Here is a 15,865-nt window from a genome sequence, read left to right as displayed (position 1 = left end):
TAAAGGGCCATTTTTTTCTAGTCATATTATGTTAAAATATTTTTAGGCTTGAAATTAGAATAAGAAAAGGGATTCATTTAGCTTATTAGATAAATTTGATTTGATTAATTAATTAATTTAGTTAGTTAATAATTAAGTGACAAACCAAGACACATCATTTTGTGTGAGATAAAGATCTGAAGCATCTGAGTTTCTGTCTTTCTAAAAAAAATTTGTCAGAACTTATGCCAACCTACATAATTTCATACAAAGATTGATAAATTTAGTGGGAAGCTTACTTCCCAGGGCCTTAGAAAGGGTTAAAATGCAAAAACCACTTGACAACGCTTCATGTTCTGCTTATGTTATTATAAGTATTGAACATAATCTGTTCTGTTTATGTTATTATAAGAATTTTATTTGGGATTAAAACATCCCAAATACAGTGTGTCACCTAATTAGAAAATTAAGCAAATTCGTAGATAAAGGGGTTAATATAAATAAAAGCCATTGTGATTATATATGCTTGTATATATGCTTCACATCTCCCAATGAAGCAACTTTGTCGATATCAACCAAATGTTGTTTTCTTATTATGTAAGAAAGAAAAAGAAGAATACTATCAACTTTTCAAAAATTTATTACATATTGAATTAATTATAAATGAACAAAAATTTTGTCATGTTTACACTTTGAATACTCTACAACTACTTTTTTAAATTTCTGATTCATTTCAATACTTCTTTTGGCAATACTTTTATTGGTCTTAAAGATGGTCTTTATTATTTAATCACGTTTAAAACTATGTTTATGTCAATCCTCATATGAAGACAACCAATTTTTTATATCTCAGTATATATAAACAACGTTGTGACTACTAATATAACAAATATTAATAACTTATGGGGAAAATTAATATCAGAATTTTTTTAAATTTGTCTGGTTCAATTGATATTCTAATTTTAATTGTAAAACATTTTAGATTATAAGATTTAGTATATCACAATATTTTTAGAAACGTAATTTTAAATTAATAATATTTTGCTTGTATGGATTTCACCCTCGAACAAAGTCGGGTATATCAAACGCTTTTTCTGTTGCTTTATAAAGTAAAGGCCTTTTTTATGAAATTACAAAATATTGCATCACTAATTTAACTCTTTCTAGAATTTCACTTTCTCAGGAAATACCATTAAATTCAGGCTTTTTATAGCCAAAATGATCCTGGATTAATAACAGTTAAAATTTTATGTACGTTAATCTTTTGTACCTACCAAATCTTTTTAACTGTTAATCCAATACCTTTTATCTTCAAATATATTTATACATATAATATTTATATTATAATCAGTATTACCTTTATATCTTGTCGTGCTTCATTATTACCTTTATATCTCATGATACTTCATCATTTTTATTATAAAGTGTTTATATTAAATTTATGTTAAAGATATAAAACATTTCAAATCTTAACATAATATTGTGTGACTGAAAATGATAACTGCTCTATAAAATTGTTCAAAAATATTTTTTATCTTAATACTTATATTCTATAACTACAATTATTGTATCTTTAATTTTAAATAAATAAATTCTGGTATATTTGATGCTAATATTTCTAAACAAAGCAAAATTTTATTTGTTTAAGCAAAAAAAAAAAAAATTAGGTATGATATTCCAAATTGTATGTTTCATACTTCAAATTGCTCATATGTAATTCCATTAATATTATTTCGATAAATAAAAAGGTCATTTTTTTTTCAAACCCAATAAGCAAAAAAAAAAAAAAAAAAAAGACGAGTAAAGAACAAAATGTTGCATTCAAGCATGTTTACTTTTATACATAATCAAGAAGATTCAGGCAATTGTCAGTATACATATGTAGAACAGGTTATTGGTCCCTTCGAACATTATTGCCGATAGTGAAGTATTATGGGTTTTAACATTTCTTTAAAATTCTTCATTAGTCTAGAAGTTTTAATTTCCAAGCCAACTCATTGATTCGATCTTTTATATGCTATTTGTTTCTGAAGACAGAGATTATTATTTTGGGAAATTTTACTATGTAAAGGGGTGAAAGCAGGAATAAGATTTGTGCATTTCGAGAGTTTTCTGTCACTTTTTTTGTTTTTTTCACTTATCATTTGGAACTTATTATTTCATTTTAATTCTAAACGTATATTTTTTGACTATATGGCTAATTTAATTTGCAGATTATGCATTATTAATACTTCTCTTCATTCCACCAGTAATCGAGTTTCATTGCTAAATAAAATATGAACGTCTCTGTCTTTTTTCTCATCCCACTTTTGATGAAATCAGTCTCTTGGCGCATGCGTAAAAGTGTACAGAATTTTCATTGTTTTTCTGTTAATTAGAAGCAAACATCTGTTTCGCTTTTTGAAAATAATGAAAAACTCACCGTTCGGGATAGAACATTTTCATTCACTTAAAAAAAAAATTCTCTCAGGTTACTCACATAATAAGTTGACAGAAACTTTCCTTAACAAAAATTTAAAAAAAAAGTGATATTTTCATTCAGTCACAGCAATACAAAACGAGGCATTATAATATTTTCAACTGGTCGTGAGTATGCAGATTTACATTTTCACAACCTAAATTAGATTTATACTTAAATGAAAATAAGAAGACTAGTCACTGAGTCAAGAAAATAATTTTTCGAAAACAAAATTAATTTTTTTAAAAAAATTATAAAAATAATTCTACGTGTACAAATTAGAAAAACGGAGAAAAAAATTTATTGCATTGGAAACTAAACTCATTAGAAAAGGCGTGGACATAACGATAATTAAATTCTTATAATTCCATTGGTCTTGTATCGCCCATTGTTTACAACTGCTTACACTGAAAACATAGTTTGCTAATTTCAATTTTCAATTCTAGAGTGAGAGGTTAAAAAAAGCTCCCCTCGCTAGTGTGGAAATGAAGAATGGCAGGGAAAAGTTAAATGTGACAAGATCATCCCCTTTCACCTCCCCCGCAGCACTCTTCCAGCAAACACTCCCTCCTTTATAATTTCATTAGTCATATAAATCGAAAACAAGCAGTGATCTCGTACTTCTTTTTCAGGAGAGTTTTCCCGGAAAAGTATCAACCCTTTCCCGAAAATTAAGTTGTTTTTTCTGAGCTTTTGTATTCAATGCAACAATAAAAAGGGAAGTAGGACTTTCCGCATGTTTGACATTTATTAGGCAGCGTGATGGAACGGTTTGAATACTGCTCTGTATATAATGTTCGAGAGAGGGAAATTTGATTACAATTTTTGCATTTTTCTTTGCGAGTTGAGAATATGATGAAATTGATTCTTTCCAAACTTTTTCAGCCGAATTTGTTGCGAAGAATCGTTAATGGCGATTTAGATTTGGTGGATTGAATTTTTTAAAAAGTATTCTGGAAAAAACACATTCCCTCCCCCTTCTTTTTAGTGTTGTACAATGTCGCATCGCCCTGCTTTCCAGTTTGTATAATTAACATTTAGCAAAAATGGCATCAGTGGTAAGATCATGTTTAATCTTTTAAATCAATATTATAATTAGATATTTAATGATTTAATTGAGAGAAATAAAGATTATGCCTTAGAAATACAAAGATTATGTTTAGATTTTTTAAATCATTAGAAGTTATAAGTATTAAAGTATTTATAAGTAATTTATTTATAAGTCTGAAAAAGTAGCACAGCAATATGACATTTAAAAAAAAAAGTAGTAATTGAGCGATGAAACATAATACTTACTATCAGTTACTTAACCCTTTAAAGGGCCATTTTTTTCTAGTCATATTATGCTAAAATATTTTTAGACTTGAAATTAGAATAAGAAAAGGGATTCATTTAGCTTATTAGATAAATTTGATTTATTAATTAATTTGGTTAATTAACAATTAAGTAACAAATCAAAACACATCATTTTGTGTGAGATAAAGAACTGAAGCATCTACATTTCTGCCTTTCTAAAAAAATTTGTCAGAACTGATGCCAACCTACATAATTTCATACAAAGATTGATAAATTTGGTGGGAAGCATACTTCCCACGGCCCTAGAAAGGGTTAAAAGAGTTAAAACTAACGAAATTTTATAAAATGCAGTAATAAACAATTATTTATTGAAACACAAAATGTACCTGGAAATTTAAAGTAGCAGAAATATTAATATTCTAAATTAAAATTTAAAGGCAGTTTAAAACAAAGATGATTGAAGTCCTAAAATAATTAGCTAGAAAAAAATTGAGTTTCTGTGAATCAAACTCAAGGTTGCTTATGAATATGCATTCCTTAATCTTCTATCGTTCAGAAGCTTTAAAAATTAGTGTTAAATGCAATTTTAAGCAAAAACAAAACTATATGAGAAACACTGCTAACGTACATATCAATGAATTATATCCATAAATATCAAGGATATCCAGCAGTATCATACAGCATAACCAAAGTCCTTTATTATAATAAAGGGTGCTCACTACAGTTCTTCTATCCCAAATTAACTTGAAAACGGCGACAGCTAATGCTGCAAACATGGTGTCTACGTATAGTAACGATTACACTATGAGGTAGGTAACTGCGCCATCTGGTGGTAAATAATGGAGTTAGCTTTTTTATTTCGAAAATGGGACAAGATGTGACAGAAAAGTTAATTAGAAATTGTAAAGTTTTCTCTGATTTAGTACGAAAAGATACTAAATAGTGAGTACAATAATGCTTGGGACAAAACGAGCATTTGTTTTGTCTAGGTACGTTAGAAGCTTTAGAAATAAAACAAAACCATTAGTTACCAGTAGATACTTTTATTTTCGCTGTTCGATCTGTTCTCTGTCAGTTATAATACAAATCTGAAATCTTTTTTGAGTTTCTTGTTGAGAATTTTGTATGACAAGTGATTCTCAGATACAAGTATATGTGAAATCGCCGAAAATCCTGCAGTTTGAAAAAGAGATCACATACATTTCTGTAAATTAACCTGCTGTTTGAGGAATCCCCACAGAAACGTTATTAGTTGACGTTTATTGTTCGAAAGATTATCTTTTCCCCTGTGGACGAGAGTTGATACGTTACAGGTTTGAAGAATATTTACTAAACAAATGCGCGTTTCAAACGTTTTTTCTTAGAATTATTGACTTCAGAGTGCTGTTTCGTATTATATCGAAGACATTTCATGTATTTTGGACCATTTTTGAGTCAGGGACAATAACTGTATTGTTTGACGCCTGGTGGCACTGTAACTAATCACATCCTGTAGAGCGTGGTTACTTTATTGTGCTTAGACATATTGTTTGTTGAAATTATTGTTTGATTAATTATTTTCAAATTAATGTGGGGTGGAAATTTGGTGAACACCCTGTGCATTAATTGTATGTTAACACAAAGAAAGGAATTATATATAAATATGCCTCACCTTCGACGTCATCGTTCAAGTTGCTCCAAAATTAATTAAATTTTCCTTCGGTGGTACTTGATTTTTATAGGCATTTGTTGTTATGGTTTTACAATCCGGATAGTTTTCCTAAAGCCCTGAAAAGAAAAAAAAAGAAAAAGAAAGAAAAAGTTGTAGCAAAGAAGAATATATATATATATATATATATATTAGTAAAGAAAACACTGAAAAGAAAAAGCCAGTTGTAGAAATGAAAACACTGAAACGAAAAAGCCAGTTGTAGAAAAGAAAGCATTGAAAAGGAAAAGCCGTCGGTATAAAAGACATTTATACCGACACTATAAATATAAAGTTTAAATCACTATATATAAAGACGGTTAAATCTCGATAATATACATCGCAATTCATGAGACGTGGGAGCAGACGTGTACCTACGTAAAATGGCGTCCAGGGTAAATACCAAAATAACGCCCCTCACATTTTCTTAAATTACAGTCTTCATTATCCTCTGCGCCCCAAAAAAGTTATGCCGGAGGAGAGTGTAAATTAAGCCTAAATTACTATATATAAAATATTCTTGGACTAAAATGGCCTAGCAGCTGATTAAAATAATTATTCACACGGATTAATTAAACTATTTATAAAAAATAAGCAATATAGACGTTATAAAGACTATTGTTAACAAAAATATAATTAAAATCTATAAAAATACTTGAAATTATATTTTAAAACGTAATGACTGACAAATCGAAATGTATGCTATATGTGATTGAGAGGAGGCTTCCCAGAACATTTATTGACAGGAATCCTCAGCAAGTTTATTCCGGCTGTGACTAATAGAATGTATATTGATTTTTTATTTTCTAATATGTTAAAATTTTAATGCAAATAATTGCTCAAATTTCTTATCTAAACCTTTTTTAGTGATTCGAATTATCATACACCAAATATTTCCAAATCAAGAAATGCAAAATTTGATTTAAAAAAACAACTTTCGAAAAGATTTTAAATTTTTAAAAAATCGTTTTAATGATATACCATTATGAAGTCTTTCAGATGAAAGAGTTGTTCATTTTTAATGTTTGTTTACGGTTAAATATATTATATTAAATGCAGAAATGTGTCTCTTGTTTGTCTGCAATGTCAGGCCAAAATATTACAATTAAAGTTAACTGACTTCATATATATATATATGCAAGGTGGTGCAAAGCTAAAGGTCCATACTATAAGGGGTGATAGAACTCGCCAAAATAAACAACTTTCACCATACAATATGGGGTCGGAAAGCAAACATCGGGCCGCGAGAGGTGCTTGCTTCGCAGAAAAGAAGAATACAATAAAGACCAAGAACAGCAATATGTACACAAGACAAAGAACGTTTATTTATAACAAATGCTCAAATGAGCTACCGGCAGCTGCAATACAGGCTTCACAACGGCGACGCATTGAATATTGGAATATTCCTAGCATATCACGAACGCCTGTAGCTGCAGCGCTAATTCGGGCGACGAGGTCCTCAGGTAACGCGATAGGCATCTCGTATACACCTTTTAGCTGTCCCCAGAGAAAAAAAAATTAAGCAGGAGAAATCGTGAGATCTGGGAGGCCAAGAGGCTGGCCAACTGCGGCCAATCCATCTGTTTGGAAAGGCAGTATTCAGGTAGTTTCGCACATTCTTGGAAAAATGAGCTTCGTCGTGCTGGAACCATATGATGTCTCGAACATTTGCAGTTGCATGTTTCAGCAAATCAGGCAACACCAATTGGAAGAAGATGAAGTACTTTTGTCCATCTAGGCGGTCAGGTAACAGATACGGCCCAATTAAGTGATCGTGGATCATTCCTGCCCACACATTCACGGAGAATCTTTGCTGGCTACCACTCGAACGTGTACTATGTGGATTTACTGCAGCCCATACATGATTTTTGTGCATATTAAATACGCCATCATAAGTTTGTTGGCTGTGTCTATTGTTGTGTTATCTATTGGGCTTTTTCTTTTTGCTGTGTGCTTCTTATCTGCTGGCTGAAAGGGCTGTTCCGTATCCATCTCATCATGATTTTCAGGGTTAGTCGGAGTTATCATCTTTTTGGGCTGTTCATCATTTCTTTTAACGTCTAGCATTCTTTCTACTGATCTTAGGTGTCAATCTGATGAGTTGCGGGGAAAAAATGAGTTAAGGATTCGTTTATGTCCTGGGTTTTTAATGTATACTTGTGAAACTGATGAGTTTCTACTTGAGCGTCCGCTCTCGCTGCTACTGTCCTCTTCCATGGCTGAAGGACAGAATTTGATACTGTCTTACCGCTTCTCTGGCATTGCCGACTTATCTACTTCAGACGAAGTGCCCTCTCGCGGTTTTCCGACCCCACATTGTATGGTGAAGTTGTTTGTTTTGGCGAGTTCTATCACCCTTTATAGTATGGACCATTAGTATTAAACTGTATTAATTATTGTAAGATGCTATATAACAAATACGAAATAGTCGAGAGGAAAATACTCCCGCTTGTATTCTGATTGGTGACTGCGTAATTCGAATAATTTTATAAAATGTGACATACACAATTTCGTTGAATTTACTTTTACTTTCCAAAGGAAATATGGATTCAAAAGGTGCTGATTTCAATTTAAGCAGCAATTTTTGAAAACCAATCTACAATATAAATAGAAATCGAGGCGTATTTCAATCGATTAAAGCACATTTATATTATAATATATAACATTTGTATGATAAAAAAATCCCAAATATTCAATGTAAGATACAGTATTTAGCGAAATAATTTAAAATTTATTTTCAGAGATATGACGAATAAGTATTTAAATAATTTTGATGTTTATAATTATAATGGAATTTTTAAGACACAATTACAAGAACTTTATTTTAAAGCAACTTACTGTCAGAAAATTAACTCATAGATTACCAATTACATCATTCAAGCGGGACATGTGATTGAATCGATTATGTCTCATCGCCTTTCATAAGATGACTCAGGGAAAAAAAAGTGCTCTCGAAGTTCATGAAGGCGTCCTAACCATTGAGTGAGTGAGTCTTCTGATACGCACCATTTGATTCAGCTATCGATGTCTCACAGAAAGCTAAGTCAGCCGCACACCATTACACACTTATTCCACTCATTAAATGTGCATAAAGGTTCGACGATGATGTCAAGCTGAACAGATTTCAATCTTGCAAATTTCAACGCGTAAATAAATAAAAGTGAGAAAGACCAGTCCGCCATTTTAGGTCACGTATTAAACTTAGACAAAGCATCTGAAACTGAGAATGGTGATTTTGAATAAGATCGTGCAGAACAACATTGGAATTGAAAATATTTACTGCATCTTCTTGTTTCAAAGTCTTTAAATTAAAAAAGTCAATTTAATTCAAAACATTTCATGAAATTACTTTGAATTCCATTTTTGTGCATTAATTATTAGTTAGTTCTATTAATTTCTTACTGATTTATCCAATTTTGAGAAGTTTGAATTCTTGAAAACGATATACAAAAAACTTTTTCATAAAAGAAATTATTTAATTATTTATTAAAAGAAAATGTGAGCTTCAGAATTAAAAAAAAAATAACAAGAACATTAAAAAATGCATTAAATATTTAATAAGCGTATACAGCCAATTTAAAAATATTAAAAAAACACATTAAGAATCATGAAATTGTGAATCCTAAAAGACAGAATCCTAACTTAAAAATGTAAAAGGATTTAAAAGCTAAATTTATCCATTTTCAAAAGCATGAAAAAAATACAATATTAATATAAAAGTTGAATATTCCCAATCATAAAAATATTAAAATTTCAAAAGCCAAATATAATCAAACAAGAAAAAAAAAACATAGAAAAACACATTGCAAACATTATTACATTTGATTTTAAAAAAACATCAAAAGAACATTAAGAATGAATATCAAAAAAGAAAAAAAACTTTTTGAATATTTTGTAAAGTTTATATAATGAACATATGTCAACGTTATTAAATAAAAAAAAATTATATAATGAACATGATCAACATTTTAAATTATAAATCAAAATTATAAAATAATAAAAAACCCTCAATCATGATATATTTGATGTATAAATATTTAATAGTTCGAATATATTTTAGTACTATTTGATGTCACACTTCTCTAACCTACCAATTCCAAAATACGGAATAATAAACAATTTTCAGTCATTTTTTAAAGTAAGTCAACGGTTGTAGTGATTATAGAAACCCACTATGCTTTCTGAAACCTTGCATATACTCGTCACAATTAAGATAAATCTATATTTGAATCTATGATATAACGTACCACGAATTAATAAAATGTTCTATAAATATAAGGCTACGCTAGTTTTATAGAAAGGTTAAAAACATTTATTCAAAAAGAAATAAATATTTAAAAACCGTACTATTTTTTATTGAAAAGGAAAACCCTTTTACCGTTTTGGTTCATTTTATAATATTTACTGAATTTAGAGAAAACGTATGAGAATTGCTGGGTTTTGAAGTCCTTTTCTATTTGTCCTTTAACTATATGATATTTGAAATAATCTATTGGAAGCATAAATATGATTCCATCCCTTTTAAAAGACAGTATTAATAGTACTACTTGCTTTCAAATAGATGGAGAAAGTTGTATTTGAAAGGTTTGATAGCATTTAAAAATCAATGTGTGACTTCTGGTTAAAATTTTAAAAATATTATTTTAGCTTAGAAAATATGTCGAGTGCCAAAGTAGCAGCATTTCCTGGAAATTGTGTTATATTATTTCATTTGAAAGAAAATTTCAGAAGAAATATATAAGTTGTTGTTGAACATTTATAGTTTAATAAAACTTCTTCGAAAGCAACTTGCAAATAGGGATTTAGCCGATTTAAAAGAACATACATTTCAATATACATAAAAAAAGGGTACTATAAACTACCAAAAAAAAATCCAAGATCCAGATTTAGAAATATTACTCGATGAAACCAACGATTGTCCAGTATATAAGCAATAGTTGATCTATTTGAATGAATGTATTAAAAGAAACACATCTGAAATATGGCGAAAGACATGACAAGTTTGTTTTTCCAATATAACAATTATCGTTCCCATTCTATCAGATCAAATGAAGAAACTTAAAAATCAGTTCATTGGAATATGTTTCCCCACTTTCCATATTTACCAGATGTAGCTTCTTCAGACTGCTATTTATTTTTTCCCTCCATGCAGAGTGCAATTTCTGGTGAGAAGTCCGATTCCTACGGAGATATCAAACATCGGTTGACTTAAATCTAAACAACCAGACTTTTTTTCTTCAATGATTTTGCTTTGTCCAAAATATGGATAAATGCGTTTTCTGATCAGAAATATTTTGAATAAACTGATCTTTAATTTTTAATATTTATATACTTATCATAAACTATAGATTTCTTTGCTGGATTTTGATATACACTGATACCTGATTTGCTCATTGACAAAACTGGAAAACTTTTCCTGATTCTACTAAAAAGAATAAATAAAAGCAAGAAAATAAATTAATAAGAAAATCAATCTTGTGGAATTATTCAGAATCTTCAACTGCTCTAAAAAACGACAGAACGAAAATATAACACAATTTTGAAAGATTATAATTTTACTTGAGACCGTAATAGTTGCTCTAAATCAGTTGTTTTGGTTGTATGAGAAATCACTTAACAAATCCTTAATCTGCTTCGGACAAAGCAGACTAAGGATTTGTCAAGGATCGCTAAACTGCAACGAAGGCATAAATAAGTGCATAAGAAAATCATCATAGTTGTCAAGTAAATAAATTTGTAGAAACAAATTCTGCTAATTATAAAATATCAGTATTAAATTAATATTTTATGTTATGTTGATGTTAAGTGATGTCAGATACAATGGCGGATTTCTGATGCAGGCAGAATAGACTACTGCTTAAGGCTGCAAATGGGACGATTAAAAAGCTTTATTTTCCTAATTTCCATAAATTTATAAAAATCCATAATTTTGTAATCCATAATTTGTAATACATAAATCCGTAATATATTAATAATCCATAAATTTGTAAAAATATATTTTTTATGAATTATAAGAGATTAAAATAGTATTAACACTTTTTCTATAATTCATCCGGTTGCTATGTGTATCATTACTTTCACTTTCTTATTAGAATATTAATAAACGCTGCACGTTTGCTTAAATAATGTCGAGTTCAAACATGATGCTGGACAGTCTGGAGTCGTAATAGGATAATCAAGAAAGTACTTAACAATAATTTTTAATAATTACAATAATACTTCACAAAATTAGTGAAATAAAAAAAAAGATAAACCTAAAATAAATCATTAACATGTTAAAAACGTTTTGGAATGTGAGAGTCCGTTGAAACAAAAGCCTCATAATGTGCACTACTTTAGACCATGTAATATGCTTAAATGCGCCACTGTGGGCAATATCATTGACTTTTATGCTCGTTCGACAATACGCATTCATTTTGCGTATTCGCAGCTATTGATGCTAGTTCGATAGACATTTGCATGTTCTTCATGGAGCTATCTAATTCTTCAGAAAGCGCTTCTTGTACCGTCATTTCGTTGAAATATACCATATACCCTGTCTGAACGTCTTTTTCTCAACAGTGAAAGGACTGAACATATGAATAGAGAATATTTCAAGTGGAATACTCTACAGTTTGGATGTTGACAATGCGACAATGAAAATCATATCGGGCAATTATAATTTACCACCACATATATATACAAAAAAAAAAAAAATCTTTTTCAATTTTGCATTGTATTTAAACTTAAAATCTTATTGTTTACACGGAAGTATAGCCATTTTGTATCCATACAATTGTTTTGAATGACCTCCTATTATGAGGATCTTATTTTTGACTCTATGAAATAATTTTCTTATACTGGTTTCTCAAGAGTTCTTGGATTAGATAAAGTTCTTTTAATAGTAAGAACCTTTAACTAACTATAACAACATTTATTCAGAGAATGAAGACAAATACACTGTGTTTACTTCCACTTAATTAAATGGTTGTTGTTGTTTATAATGGCACTTGCCATGCACAAGCTCGCTGACGAAGTCAGCGATTTTAAGCCAAGGGAGCGTCTCTTGTTTTAGTAGCGCCAACTGGGGCCAAGAGTACGTCTTAGCTACTCACACATCTCATTCGCTTGCAACCCTTTTTTACAGGGGGGCACATTCACACATCTCACAGATAGAACGGAGGAAGAACAACCGCGCCCGTACCGGGACGCGAACCCAGGACGCCCAGAACACGGGGAAGACGCGCTACCCCTATGCCAGGACGCCAGCAATTAAATGGTATTAAACATGAGTCCTACTGTCCCATTTAAAAGCTTAATAGAAATTTAAATAGAATTTAATTTATTAACCAATATTAAATACAGCAAAACCAGAATTGAGTGTATTAAAGTATAACAGAGCCAGATTATTAAATAGGTAAAATAGTAATGGCTTTGGTTCAGAGCTTTAGAGGACCCTAAGTTCTCCAGATTTTATTGCAGTATTTTGAATGTTATTTCACTGTGTGCTTCCAATTTATTATTAAGGCCGTGCGATCGAATTTATTAAAATTATAATGAAATATTATCTAAATTAATTATCATTATTTTTTAACATTTTAATTAATTATCATTTGCAAGTTTAATATTATATTATAATTCTAAAAGAAAGTGTTTCTTTATAATTTTAAAAGAATTCGATCTTATTTTTAAATTTTATTTAGATTGTGTTAAAAAAAACTTAATAATCATTTTTTATTCTTTTTACTATTTTTTAAAAATTAATTTTAAACTTCAGCTGTGTATTTTTTATACGCGATTTACTGAATAAGTGCTTAATTGCTCTTTACTGAAGAGCAATTAAGCATTTTGCTATTTCGGTGTGTCAAAATTAACTAATTAAAACCACTTAAATAAGAATTAAATTAAAATTTATAAATAATTTTTTTTAAGTTTAAAAAGGAAGAAGGCTTTCGGGATTTATTTAACCTCTTGAAAGCTTAATCTGGCCTTGACAGGAGTTGTGTATTAGCAATTAGTATTAAGTCACAACTTAAATAACAAACTCAAATGAGAATTGTTTAGTTGTGTATGATTTTTTGAAAGCAATAATTAATTCAGAATCACGCACTTCTACGATATTTTCTAAAGCTTCATTTTTTGATCCATTCAATACTTTAGAAGCAGTTTTTATCTGACGATATATATTTATTATACTTTTATTCAGAACTAAGTTTCACAGTGTCATGTGACATTTTGGGAACAACAGCACCGGCTGAAATATGTGAGCATTATTTTTTTTAAGCTAAGCCTGTAATTTGTGACCAAAAATGGTGGCTGCCTTTCAAACCGATCGTTCATCATTTGGAGACCCGCGATCCGTGACAAAACCTTTTAAAATAGCGACAGGGTGCTTTTTTTTGCGCCACTGCGGGCTTTTGAAGAGCAACAAAATAGAAAAGGGAAAGGCATCAAAAAAACGTTTTTAACCCTGCGCTTGAGAAAAAGCAATTAAAGGCGAAAAATGATTTTTTAATTTTCGACGGGCGCCAAATTAAATCTTCGTGAAGAAAAGGTCCCCGGCCTAAATGGCCCTCTTATTATTTTGGCCTAATGTCCGTGAAACTGAAATTGTGTTCTTTAGTGACGCGTTATTACCATCGTCACTTTTTCTTGGGACGTGCACTGCATGACTAACTTTTTGTCGCCTCTTTTGGCCTCTTTTTTACGCATTTAGTACAAAACCTCTCTTTTTGCTTCTACGCTCAGAAAATGAAAATAGTATTAAGGACTGGACTAATAATAGGTATTCAATAATTGACAAAAAATGTCTTACAATCACCAATTAATCGTACTTGATGTAAGTTATCTGCTTAAAATTGCTTTCATGATTTAAGATTTTAGAAGTAAGCTAGCTTTATTCCCGTTAATATCGAATTAACTAACTAGCTCTACTTTAATTTATATTTGATTTACGAGCAGTAATCAGAAGAATAAAAAAAATTTACGGAAAAAAATGTTGAAAGTAATTAGGGATATTTTGCCATTAAAAAATCTTATATAAAAATGAGGCATGCAAAACGTTACAATAATCAGGAAAGCAAGAAAAATAAAACCGCGTGTAAATTTTCGTAAGTAATTATTTGTGGCACTCTAATTCTGAACTATGTTGTTCACTGTCCTACAAGATGCAGCATTAAGTTCAACTAATTAACTTGTGATCGAGTTGACTGTCAGAGAGTTTAGATAAAGAAAGGGAGTTAAAAAAAGATACCGAGAAGTTATTCGCTATTATTATCAGTGTCACTGCATTCCTGTTACTTTTGGAAGTGTAAGGATGTAAGAATTGTGGTTATGTCATAAACTGAACGATTTTCTTAAGTATAAGGTGACCATAAAACAACTTTCACTGTTTGGCGGCTTTTATAGCTAAAACGAATGAGCGAAATGAAACCATATTTCATATACAGACGGTGGAAAGCATGGGAAGATGAATTCCGCAGAAGAAAAAAAAAAAAAAAGAAAAATTAGCACCAAAAGTTGCCGATAAAATAAATATATCGCCGCTGCTATCACGTACGAACGAGAAAATTTGCATATCTAGATGGATTATGCAAAATTCCTAGTGCGTGCGTGATAGTAGCGCCATGCATTCCTTGTAAAAATAGAAGAACAAAGTACCTATTAGCAGTTCATTTTTGACTAGTAATGTGTTCTTGACTGTTGATGTGTGCTTAATGTGAGTCTTAACATACCGCAACGTGCTTTACTGGTAAAACTGTTTTACACTAGACAGTGTAAAGCCTTGGCTGCTCCTAAGCAAACCTGCACGTCTGGAAACAGAAAATAAGACGGGCTGTTGTGAACATCGAAACCAACAGTTTATAAGCAACAGTGCAGAACGTCATACACTGCACGCAATAGGTTGTGCCCAGAGAAAATCAGAATATTGAAAATGTTGCACGGCATCCAGGAGATCTTATATTGATGAATAAAAGATTATTTTTCTGTGAGTCTCATGAATTCATTAATAATTGCACTCCAACAGCGCCAGTATTTCCCTATTGGCAATTTTCGGTACTAATTTTTTTTCTTCTGCGGAATTCATTTTTCCATGCCTTCTACAGTTTGTATATGAAATGTGGTTTCATTTCGTGAATTTGTTTTAGATGCAGACCCTGTATTTCTGATTATTAGTACTAATGAAATAAATTCAAAATCATCAATGTTTCCACTATCCCATTGATAAAAGAGATTCATAGTTTACAAAAATTTATTCTTAAATAAGTTTTTTGACTTTCAGCGTGGAAAAAAAATATTTTTGCTTCTTAATACTGAATATTAAGCAAAATTCAGTATTAATAAATATATGATACTAATTTGTTAATTTTCTATTTGTCATTTTTGAATTTGGAATTCGAACGATTGGAAGTCTGTCTCAAAATCTAGTCTGAAGAAAAAATTAAAAATTCATTAGAAATCACAAG

This window comes from Argiope bruennichi, chromosome 2 (genome assembly GCF_947563725.1).
Source record: "Argiope bruennichi chromosome 2, qqArgBrue1.1, whole genome shotgun sequence".
Classification (NCBI taxonomy): domain Eukaryota; kingdom Metazoa; phylum Arthropoda; class Arachnida; order Araneae; family Araneidae; genus Argiope; species Argiope bruennichi.
The sequence above is the reverse complement of the archived record's forward strand: the minus strand, read 5'-3'. Positions refer to the sequence as shown.